Source organism: Canis lupus, chromosome 12 (genome assembly GCF_048164855.1).
Source record: "Canis lupus baileyi chromosome 12, mCanLup2.hap1, whole genome shotgun sequence".
NCBI lineage: Eukaryota > Metazoa > Chordata > Mammalia > Carnivora > Canidae > Canis > Canis lupus.
The window spans coordinates 59,817,104-59,829,336 of NC_132849.1; the positions used below are offsets into that span (position 1 = coordinate 59,817,104).

Below are 12,233 nucleotides of genomic sequence, written 5' to 3' on the forward strand. Positions count from 1 at the left end.
TGCTTTCTTGAGAAAGCTCCAGTGCTAACCTAATTAATGCCTGTGAGCATTGTACTGGTTGCCTTCTATCTCGTGTATATCAGAAGTTTTTAAACCGAACACTTACCGATGGACATTTCGGTTGTTTGTGTTTTTGTTTGTTTTTTTATCTTCTGCTCCAGCAGCATTGCAATAAATATCCTTAAATATGAATCTGTAAAAAGCAGTGATCTCTGTAGGATAAATGCACGCACTGAAATTACTGGACCGTCTGTTACGTGTGTGTTAAGATGCTGCTACACGTTATCACATCATCCTCAGACTTGTACCAACAGTTCATGGGTGTGTCTATGTTTTGAATTTTCCAGCATGGTCAATACTTTTGTTTTATCTGATATAAAAATATATATGATTTAAATCATACTTCTTTAATTAGTAGAAGGGCCAAAGATCTTTTTCATATGTATGTTATGTGATTTTTCTCTCATGAATTGTCCATGTTTTTGAAAATACTAGTATTTTACTTATTGTTTTTAAGGCACTCATGGTATATTAAAAATATTATCTAAAAATACTCTTTTCCTGATGCCATTTTTTGCCATTTTTTTCTATCAGCTTTGTTTATTGTGTTTTTTTGGCCATACTAATATTTCTTTAAAATACTTTTCTAGCTATGTTGACATACTTAAAATGGCTTTTCATATCACGAGATTATGAATGTGTTCACCCAAATCCTTTATGGTGATTTTAATCTACGTTTTTTGCATTCTTGTTATGATCCATATGGAATTTATTTTGATACGAAGGATGAGGAGAGGATATGGCTTTATTATTAATATTATTTTTTTCCCAAACGGGTAGCCACATTTTCTCAGAATCATTTCCCCAGTGACTGAGATCGTGCAGATGCAGTGAGCATTTCCCATCAGCGTCCTCATCTGTAAAGCTGGACTGGCAATTTTGTGAGCTGTCAGGAGTCGGAGATAACCCACCGAAGTCCAGCCCAGTGATGGAGATAGTGCAGATGCAGAGGGATTCTTGTTATAGTTGTCCCTCTCCTCTTCTGCTGGCTCTGAATCTGGGGCCTGCTGTCACAACTTTAGGGGCCAATTTCATCATCACTGAGAGCAGAAAATTGGGACAGGTGGCATGGAGGGACCGCACGTCCCAGAGCAGAAGCAGGCAGGAATGAAGAATGCCCTGAGCTATCTCCTCGTCGCACGTAAAGGGGATCTTAGATGTTGGTTCCCGGATTAGGCTCTGAGCAAAATATACTTCTGCTACTTAACTCATCGTGGGGGCTTGTTGCAACTTCATTTCTCTACAGGAAGATGCTGTGTGGCTAGAGAAGAAGAGTGGAAAGCGAGGCAGCCACAGCCAAGGAACCCCTGAGACCAGCAGAAGCCGGATGAGGCAAGAAGGATTCGTCTTTGAGGATTTGGGGGGAGCATGGCCCTGCCCACGGCTGAATTTCAGGCTTGCAGCCTCCCCATCTGTCTCTTGTTTCCTGCCACCCACGTTCATTTTTGCTAAGGCAGCCCCAGGAAACAGGCACGGCACCTTTGCTTGGTGGCCTGTCCCTCCCTGAGTCTCTCCCGCCCCACGGGTATTTGCTCACCTCCCAGATCAATCTGTGGTCTCGAGCTGCTGCCGAGGTAACTGAAGCCAGCACAGCTGCGGCGCGAGCACCTGTTGCTGTTGCTGTTTTGTTATTTTCACTGTCATTGCAGTTGTCGAGAGGAACAAAGAATTCCCTTCTTCACGTGCGGGGCTGCTAGAGAAAGCTGGATCAGACATTAGGCACCTGAGGTCTGTTTTCACCTCTGCAGTTCTGGAACTTTCTCGGGGGTGCAGAGAGCTCAGGGTGGACGTGGGCCCCCGTGCAGCTTGCCTGAGCGAGTGTCTTCGATGCTCCTAGTTGCTGTGGAGGGTGTTGCAGGCCGCACCGCATGGGGCTTGGGCCTGATGACTCGGCATCCAGTTGGGGCCGGCTGCTGCAGCAGGTCAGGCGTGAGGGGCCCCTGCAAGCTGCCCCCCGAGGCCGCTGGCACATTACTTATATAAGAGCCATGCTTGCAGAGAGGGACACAGAGGGAGCCGCCGGATACCGTATTTACAGTGAGGAAGGTGCCCCGGAGATCTGTGCAAGGCGGACAGAGATGAATGAACACAGGACCCCTGCTGGGCAGCCCCCCAAGGTGCTGAGAAGCGGCACCCCTCTCGCCCTGTGCTGGGGGGGAAGCCCCGTGGCTGGCCCGTAGGAGGAGCGCACCCTTTGGCCCCTCTGAGATGCTCGCCCGCTGGCAACCGATGGGCCGGTTACTAAATCCAACAGCAGGTGAATTTGGGGAACAAAATTAAAACAAACACTATAGCAACAAACAGCGGTGAAATCTGACCCGTAAGTGGTAGGCAACTGGGTTTCCTTATCGCTCCGAAATCAGCTGTCTGAACGCCACGGAGGCTTTTTTTTGGTTCTCCCCCCTGCACCCTTCGTGTGACTTGACGGCTGTCTGTCCCCTTCTGTGGGTGCCATTCTGCGAGTCCGCCCGACTGGGGGCTTAGGGAACCTCCGCACCCAGACACGCACGGTGACTTCTCCGGGATCCCACGGTCCTTAGGCACAGCAAGGGCCTGTCCCCTTCCTCAATCCCAGTGTGCGCTTCCGGCGGTGGAGAGCACAGATTGTCTGGGAAAGGGCCAGAAGGAATCGGGCGTGATGTTTTATGATGTTTGGTTTTTCTTTTTTTTGAGATTTTAAAAATTAATTAATTAATGTATTTATTTATTAGAGAGAGAGAGAGAGAGAGAGAGAGGGAGCAGAGTGGAGGGGAGCGGCAGGCAGAGGCAGAGGGAGAAGCAAGGTCCCTGCTGAGCAGGGAGCCCAATGCGGGGCTCGATACCAGGACCCCGGGATCATGAGCTGAGCCCAAGGCAGATGCTTCACTGACTGAGCCACCCAGGCCACCCACCCCCCACCCCAGATTTGGGGTAATGTTATCAATAGTTTCCCCATGTCTGGTCCTGAGGTCCCGAGGACAGACGTGGTTTGTAAAGAGATCTCCAGTGCTTGGGAAGAGCTCATGGGAATCGGAAGTTGCTCACAGCCTCTGGGAGAGGCTGGGCTGGGTGGGCCTGGCTCAGGGTCTCCTGCAGCTGTGGACAGGCCTCAGGTCTCTCTGGTCACTGGCCAGAGACCGCTGTCCTCGCCATGTGGCCTCCCCATCCTCTGCTCGCCCCGCGGTAGCTGGCTTCTCCGGGAGCGAGTTCCAAGGGTGCAGGTGCAAGGTGGAGGACGACAGCCAGTCTTTCAGGACTTCACCTGCAGAGCGCCGTCTCATCCCTTCTCCACGTTAGATTAATCAGAAGCCAGTCAATAGGTCCTGCCCCGACTCACGGGGAGGGAGTCCACAAAAGTGTGAAGCACAGGAAGTGGGCATCATGGGGCTCCCCTGATGGCGAGCGTTTCAGCAATGATCGTGCCCCCATAAAGGTGCTGATTTTGAGGATACAAGTGCATGGAGGAGTCAGGAAAAAGCAACCCTCGAGGGGAGACGTGGGGACTGTGTAATTCTAATTTGGGTGCCAAGGACCAATGAGCCATCGTAGCCTGAGTAAATGGACAAGATAGCTCCTCCTTCTACCAACCTCTACCTGAAAAGCTCTGCATTTTAAGCCACAAGGGAGTGACTCATAGGGTGTGTCTGTAGAATAAAGTGCTCCTGATTTTGGAGCTCTGTGACCAATCCACTGTAGCACATCTCCCTGTGGCCATGTGCTTCCCTGACAGTGGACTCTAGCGACCCTGAACCCACCTCTTTGCCGCTCCCCCAAGACCAGGCTTTAAAGCACAAGCAAGCTGCACCCCAGGTCCATTGCACTTGGCCAAGAGCCATGCGCTTGACGTCTTGGTCTTCCAAGCAATGGTGTCTAGTGGGGCCGTGTCCATTATCCCCCTGTACACAGAGCTGTGTGTGTGTAAGGTACATGTGATAAAACTTCTCAGACACACCTGCCCCTGGAGTGAATCTTCAGCCTCACTTTGCTGGAGACAGTGGAGGTTGTGCTGAATTGCAGCAATCAGGATGGACTTGGGGGCATCGGAGAGGAGAGTGTGGGCTGTGGCTCCCCAGGGGGCTGACTGCAGCGCCCACTCTGCCACCAACTGGCTCAGGTTTGTCCTGTGCCCCTGGCATGCATATGCTCTCGTGCAGCAGCAGGACAAGGCAGCTCGGAGGCCTTGCTGGGAGCACCTGAGACTGCGTTTCCGGCAGCAGAGCAGACACTTGAGTAACACCAGCCCTTGTTCCCAGAAGATAGGACTCGATTTTAGATTCGGTTCTGATTCTGCATTTGCTTCCAGCTCCTTTCCTGGTATCAGAACACAGCTAAGGGAGGATGTCAGTGTTTTATCCTCTCACTTCCCCACATTTTCCATGAATCCTGGATAGTATATGTTTTGCTCATTGCACCAGAAACCAGTTGTAGGGGATAAACAAACCTTTTGTCTCCAGATCTCCGAAGTCTTTTAAACAATTAGTCTGGTGCTTGCTTCGGCAGCACATGTACTAAAATTGGAATGATACAGTGATTAGCATGGCCCCGGCACAAGGATGAAATGAAAATTCATGAAGCATTCCATATTTTTAAAGAAGACATACAGATGGCCAACAGACACATGAAAAGATGCCCAACATCACTGATCACCAGGGAAATGCAAATCAAAACCACAGTGAGATAGCACCTCACACCTGCCAGGATGGCTAAAATCAACAGCACAAGAAATAACAGGTGTTGGTGAGGATGGGGAGGAAGGAGAACCCTCCTGCACTGTTAGTGGGGATGCAAACTGGTGGAGCCCTCTGGAAAACAGTACGGAGGTTCCTCAAAAAGTCAAAAATAGAGCCACCCTATGATCTGGTAATTGTACTACTGGGTATTTACCCAAAGAATATAAAAATACTAATTCAAAGGGATAAATAGGGATACATGTCCCCTGATGCTTACAGCAGCATTAGCTCCAGATACCTCCATAGTATCTCAAATTATGGCAAAGGCCCAAGTGCCCATCGACTGATGAACAGATAAAGAAGGTGTGGAGGGAGCTGTGTGTGTGGGTATGAGTGTATATATGCATATAATGGAGTGTTATTCAGCCATAAAAAAGAATGAAATCTTGTCGTTTGCAAGGACATAGATGCGGGTGGAGAGTATCATGCTAAGCAGAAGAAGTCAGAGAAAGACAAATACTGTATGATGTCACTCATATGTGGAAATTAAGAAACAAATGAGCAAAGGGGGAAAAGAGAGAGAGAAGCAAACCAGGACACAGATCCTTCATTCAAGAGAACCCACTGGTGGGGAGGTTACCGGAGGGGAGGGTGTGGGGGATCCTGCAATAGGGGATGGGGATGAGGAGGGCACTTTGGCCGCGAGCACAGGTCGGTGATGGAGGGGACCAACCACTGTATGGTACACCTGAAACTGTTATTACACTGTATGTTAACCAACTGGAATTTGAATAAAAACCTAAAAAAAAAATTTAGTCTGAACAATGAGCTTTCCTGAAGGGCCGTTCTGTGGTTGTGTTCTGTTTCTACCTGTTGTGAGTCACGCCTTCAGTGAAATTCTAAAATCTCACTTATCCCAGTTCATTTGGGGGGACTGTTCTGTTTGTTGGGGCATCAGCTGACGATCCACCATCCTGCTTGTGCTCCATGTACGCCATGGAGAAAACCACCAAACGTTTTTGCCTGAACCACTTGCGCAAAATGTTCTTGGGAAACCCGGGTCTTCTACACATAATCCGCCTTTACCTGAGCAACGGGTCTTTCGATCTGGAGGATTTTCCTTTGAATTGCAGTATGTACGTAATAAAATAATTACGAGTAGGTCAACTTTAATTTAACGAGGGGCAGTCAACGCCAGTGCCTTCAAGGCCCAGGCAGCAGCTGGAAGGGGGAAGCCGCTGGGGACAAGTTGGTGGGGATGGAACCAGAGGGAGCACGGATCCTGCCTAGAAATAATCACATTTAATATTTAAATCGAATACCACACTGGCCAAAACCTGTTTGTAAGCCAGGGGGCTTCTAGCCCGTCAGCCCGAATTTGGTGAACCAAGTGGGTAAGGTTGTTCCCTGCCCTGTATCACTGCCGACTGGGACACAGATCCACAAGATAGAGGGACACCTGTGAGGCCCTCCAGACACCTGTCTCAGTAAGTGGTCTGGCCTCAGGGGCACAGCCTCCAGCTGGGGGTAGCTGGGGTCCCCAGGACAGCCTGTGGGTCCTTCTGAGGGCATGAGAATACTAAGAGCGTGGAAAGGGTAGAGTTGGGGCTCTGGGCCAATTGGGTCTCATTACTTTCTCTGTTGACCTGGAGCCCAGTGGAATTTCTGAATCTTGCTGATTCTCGGCACCTTCATTTGGAAAGAAGGGATGAAACCAGTACCCGTGCCCCCCACCCCCAGCCCACAGTTGACTTGCTGGGAGGGTTCAATGTGGAGAGAATCAGAGCATGCTCAGTGCTCAATGAGAGGGCACTTCTGCTCTTAGGGTCCTTCTGTGCTCCCAGAAGATTTGAGGGGCCCAGACCAGGGGGCCTCAGAGCTGATGGAAAGGTGTGGGGACAGGTTCATGGTTAAATTAAGAGCTTCAAACGTTATTTAAAGGCTCCAACGGTCTTCCTGACTACCCAGGTTTTCTGTCCTGGGCTCTGTGAGCCCCTTCCTTCCCTGCCATGCGTCTAGATGACGTTTTTCTGCTCTTGTCCTCACCCTACACCTGGCACGTCTTTCAGGGAGCTGGCATGGTTTTTGCTGAGTGAGTCAGGGAGCCCAACAGAGGCTTCTCTGGGCTCTGTGCTTCTTCTGTGCTTGCTTTAGGACTTCTTCCTCTCCAGACTTCCAGGACCTGACACCTCTTGCCCTCCTATGAGGTCACTTCCCAGCCTGGTGCTGGGCCCCTCCTACTTCCATGGCTTCCTCAGTAATTCACCTTTCCCTGTAATCTAAACCCCAGACTTCATGTGCTCTGCTTGACACTGTAACTGCCTCCACTTGGCCCCTGTGCCTTAGGATCACTCCCCCTGAACTCTGAAGACAAATGTCTCAGAGGAATCAAGCAAGCCGGCCCCACGGCCTACCACTGAGCCCTGGGGTCTACCGTGCTGACAGTGAGCCCCACGACCAAGTCTGTTCTTCATCTGCTTCTGCCACCATAACAGAGTCCTGCACGCTGGAGGCTTAAACAACTACTTCTCATGGTGCTGGAGGCTAGGAGTCCAAGATGGGGCGGGGGGGGGGGCGACAGATCTGATTTCTGTTGAAGGCTATCTTCTTGGCTTGCGGACCACCACCTTTGATGGTTTCCTCACGGGGCATGGAGAGAGAGGGCGCAAGCTTTCTGTGTCTCTACTTACAGGGGTACGGATGCCATTGTGGGCACTCCACCCTCCTGAGCTCATCACCTCCAAATACCATCACGGTGAGGGGCGGGCTTCCAATCTGAATTTGGGGGGAAGCAGTCTATAGCACCCGTCCTCATTCTTCTAGACCCCGTCAACCTTTTGTACCATCTTCATGCCCTTCTCTCCCACTCAGCGGTACTCGGCCAGCCTGCCTCGCCCTGAGCTCTCCAGGGTGAACCCCACTGTCCGTGGCATGGCCCCTTCCTCCTCCCCCAGCATTTTGGTCTTTTCCCTTTATGCGTGGGTCAGTGTCTCTCTCTACAGCCTTTTCCATGAGAATGGGCGCTGCCTCTTATTGTTTGTGCTCTTGCTGTTTACACGGGAACAACACACTTTATCGGTGGGAGGCACTTAGAACCACAGGAAATGGGCTGCGCAACTTCGTGAAGAGTCGATTTTACTTTAATCTGGGGGAGATACAACGACATGAATTGAAGATATCCATGCACACATACGGACTCACACAACTATATACAGAATATATTCGATTCAGGCACTTTTTTTTGTCTATTTTTAAAAGATTTTATTTATTTATATAAGATTTTATTTATTTATATTCATGAGAGACACAGCGAAAGAGGCAGAGACACAGGCAGAGGGAGAAGCAGGCTCCCTGTGGGGAACTTGATGCGGGATTCAACCCTGGGACCCTGGGATCATGACCTGAGCCGAAGGCAGATGGTCAACCACTGAACCACTAGGTGTTCTGATTCAGGCAATTTTTTTTTAAAACAAAAGAATGCTTTTTCTACTTGGACGTGTACTCTGCTAAGCCATTGGAAGTACTCTGGGGGGACGTGTCCCAAAGAATGAGGTCCAGGGCACTTCATCTTGAAAATTAATCTCAAAAGCCAAAGAAAACATGATGTTCCTGCCTGAGAGAGTCCCCCGCCCCCAACCGTGGGAACCCTGGTTCCCCCGCTCAGGCCCCGGGACACTCTTCCTCTTTTCTAATCCCAACGTGCCACAAATACTAACGATCCCACTTCTGCTCTCTCCAGGGTCCGCCGGGGTATCGTCCACTTCTGAGCCGCTGCCTGGGTTCAGACGTTCAGAGTCTCACCCGGGGATTATTTCTACCTCATTCTTGCTCGTCGCTCTGCTCCTGGTCAGTTCATTTCATCCTAACATTTTCCTTTTGCTTTGTTCTGGGTGGCAACAGACCCCCAAAATCAGAAATACTTACTTTTTTGATCTCTTGGGGAAAGGGCCAATGGGATGGATTTGTTTCTCAAGGTTATAAAGTCCTACAGCCAAAGTTCAGTTTTTTTTTGTTTTGTTTTGTTAATTTATTTATGATAGTCACACAGAAAGAGAAAGAGAGGCAGAGACACAGGCAGAGGGAGAAGCAGGCTCCATGCACCGGGAGCCCGACGTGGGATTTGATCCCGGGTCTCCAGGATCACGCCCTGGGCCAAAGGCAGGCGCTAAACTGCTGCACCACCCAGGGATCCCCAAAGCTCAGTTTTTAAGACAAGAGGATGGTAGGCTCTGGGAAAGCTTTATGACACTAGGATCTCCCAGTGCCGTGTGGGCTCAGAGGTGCGGCCAGGGTGGGGAAGGCCGCGGCCCCAGGGTCTGCGACCCGCCGAGGAAGCAGCAGTGGCCAGGCAGAGTCCTGTCTTCTGGCTGTAATTATTTCTGTCTTTCTCCAGCCGTGCTCCACGAGAGCTGTTGGTACTGCACCCAGAACAGTTGAGTCATATAGCTCAGGCCACGCAGATTGTTCAATTATCCTTCCTTGGAAACGGTACCCTCTGTCTTGTCTGGCAAGGAGAGTCTTCTTCGCACCCAGCACAGTGCCGATCCCCTGGGGTTGCCAATATTTGCTTATTGAACCGGTAATTGAATTAACAGAGAGTCCTACATGCATATGGAAATGTATATTGACATATTTCAGTTCGAAAATGTCTTTTTAACGGGATTAGAACATTATGTGAGTTCCGAACTAAGTCACTCAAGGAGGCCAAGTGTTTTTATTTATTTTATTTGTAATAACTGAAAGTGTATGAAAATAACAATGGGAACACATTTCTTACGGAAACATCCATGTTCTTCTTTGCTTTGACATTTGCCAAAAACTTAAAAAAAAAAAAAAAGAATCTGGGGTTATGTGTGTGGACCTTTCTATCTTAATCAATATCTGCTCATCACTGTAGGGAATGGAAAAGAAAATACAGCCAAAGAAAAGATTCCTGAGCCGTTTTGATAAATCGTTTGTGACTTTCAGCAACATTGATTCCAAGAGATCTCAGGCAATAATTTGAGAATTTTTTTATCTTTGGTGCCTATTGCAAATGGGTTAAATTATTTTGCCAGGTCACTGACATCCTGTCATCCCACACTTCTATAGGATCCAACATTATTTCCACGTTAGCTGGAAATATCCAGGTCTCTAAAACCTTGAAACGTAGAATTGTTGCTACAAAACATGTATTTCAGTCAATCCTGCCATTTTTGGAGCTCTTTGGGGGATGACAAAGCCCTCGTGAAGCTTGGACTTTTAAAACCAACACGGGGGTGCTGCCTCACCTGTCCTGCCCACTGGTCTCCTGAGGAGACCTGCTGGGGGTCCTTCAGTGGGGTGGTGGGGTGAGCAGCCGGGGGCGGCCCCCTGGGTCACACGTGTTTCTAATATGTAGTTCTGTGCTGGACTTGAGATGGGTTCCGCACTTGAAAATCACAGGCAAATTTAGAAGAAATGCAGAAATGTTCCAGCAGGAAGGGAAAGAAAAAAAAAAAAGTTTATCTACTGCAGATTTCATGGCGTTTGTGTGAAGCAAGCATCTCCATATTCATTGTCATCAGAGCGGTGAACTAACGAAGTTTGACTGGTTTTGCTTGAGGAGGTCCTGGCATGAGGGCCAGGAATTCCGTCCCCAGTCTTTCAAGTGAACCGTGATCGCCAGGAGCACACTCTGTGCTCGTGTGCCTCGTCTCCTCCTGCTCACTCAGCAGACTCCCAGACTTTTGCCGAGTGCCCCCCCCACCCCAATAAGCTGAATGATCCCATTCATCGGAATTACGGTGGTTTCTGTACATACATTAGAATTCTCTAGATGAGAATCTCTTGCTTCACATCTGCACCATTGTTCCTGTTCCTCCCTGGGCCCTTGTGGAGCACTACTGGCCCCCGTGCAAGAACCCCACCCCTGACCCTCCTGGCTGTGTCCCTACCCACAGGGCAAGGCAGCCAGTGTGCCACCAGGAGCCTGGACCTGCATGTTCCCCCCACACCTCCCCCCAGGGAAGAACAAGCCCTAGTCCAGCCCTAAAAGGGCATCAGAAAAATCATGGTCCCCCTTCTGGGAAGGGGATTCCCTTTGGGGTCCCTGCCAGGCTGATTTAAGACTCTCATGTAATCTTAAACATTTCAGTGGGAGAAGTGTCCTTATTATCTCGATTTGCTTTTACTATTATCCCAAACACTGTTTACCACCAAGGAGCGTGTATGTACTCTGAAAGAGTGCGACTTGCGGGGTGTTGACAACACTGCACCCCATCACAGAGCCCCCTTCCCAGCGCTTCTCCGTCAGGCGCTCTCCCCCCATTGATCACAGGAGGACTAAGCACCCGAGAGCTCTGGACGGCCCTGGGGGAGACCCCTCGGGAGAGGGCTGGGCAGGCGAGGGCCCGGAGGGGCAGCCCAGGAGGTGAGCGTGCAGGGGACACGTACACGGTCACACAGTCCCGGGGAGGCGGGGAGTGCCAGTACCTCCTTCTCACATGCAAGGGATGGAGGGCCGGCAGGTTCACCGCTCCTCTAGGGCCAGGCTGCTCTGGACAGTGGGGATTTGACCTCTGCTTGCCCCTCCGTGTCCCCATTCTTCCCACAACTTCCAGCATCTTCATGTAAAGAAGATCCAGCTGTCTTTTCTTGAGATCCCTGTGTGGGTGACACAGGACGCTGGGCTGGGTTGGCCCACGTACAGGACAAGGCCATCTGAAGCAGGACAAGAGGCATGTTGTGCTGAGGGTCAGAGCACAGCAACCCAGGGATGCCCCCCATGCCCCTCTCCTCCCACACACCGTTTTTTTTGACAAAGCGGTCATTGATTCTGAGGTTAGAAAGATTGACCTCTATCTGGCCTTAGCCTGTTTGCAGAAATCCCAGATCTCGTGGCCTACAGTGGCAGCAAGATCAGGTTTAACCAAACCTTTACTTGGCTCCGTGTATTATGAGCCAGAGGAGAGCTCCGATGGGTCCGTAAGGAGTCACGGATCCAATGCAGGCCTCTCGTTCTCCGTTCCGGATCTCCTGGGCCCCCAGGGGCGACTCTGCTCCACTGATCTGACCGTGTCTTTAGAAAATAATGAACGTGTCACTGAACATTATTTGTGCTGCACACTTTTGGGTCATCCACGCGGGACATAATTGCACATCCACCCTCCCTCCGACGCAGACTCCGCCCAGCCCGAGACACCCATTCTAAATTGTGTCCCCAAAGCTGTAATCACGTCGTGGTTGTCAGGACACGTGAGGGCTGCCCTGGCCCGCCGCTTGGTATTTCTCGGAGGGTGGTCATTGTGTGTGAGGAACCATCGGGGCCGCGGTTCCTCTCCCCAGCCACGCTTCTCCCAAACCCTGAGGTTTGAACAGCATGCCTTTAGCCAGCTTTTCGTCCTGCCAGGGGGAGCTTTTGCTTTTTCTCCTGTGAATCCTCTGACTCCAATAAAGGCAGAAGCTCAAATTCCTATCTCTCCACTTTTCAGTTGCCAACTCCCAAGCCAAGTCTTACCTCATTGGAATAATAAAGCCCCCTATTTACTCTGCTCTGGGGCAGGA

General features: G+C 50.2%; 1 non-coding gene across 1 annotated transcript; it reads left to right on the forward strand.

The window, feature by feature from the left end:
* The first annotated feature begins 4,523 nt into the window (after window positions 1-4,523).
* LOC140602057 (U6 spliceosomal RNA) lies at window positions 4,524-4,627 on the forward strand. Its single transcript, XR_012005096.1, has one exon. It is a non-coding gene; the product is annotated as a U6 spliceosomal RNA (small nuclear RNA).
* The last annotated feature ends 7,606 nt before the right edge of the window (window positions 4,628-12,233 follow it).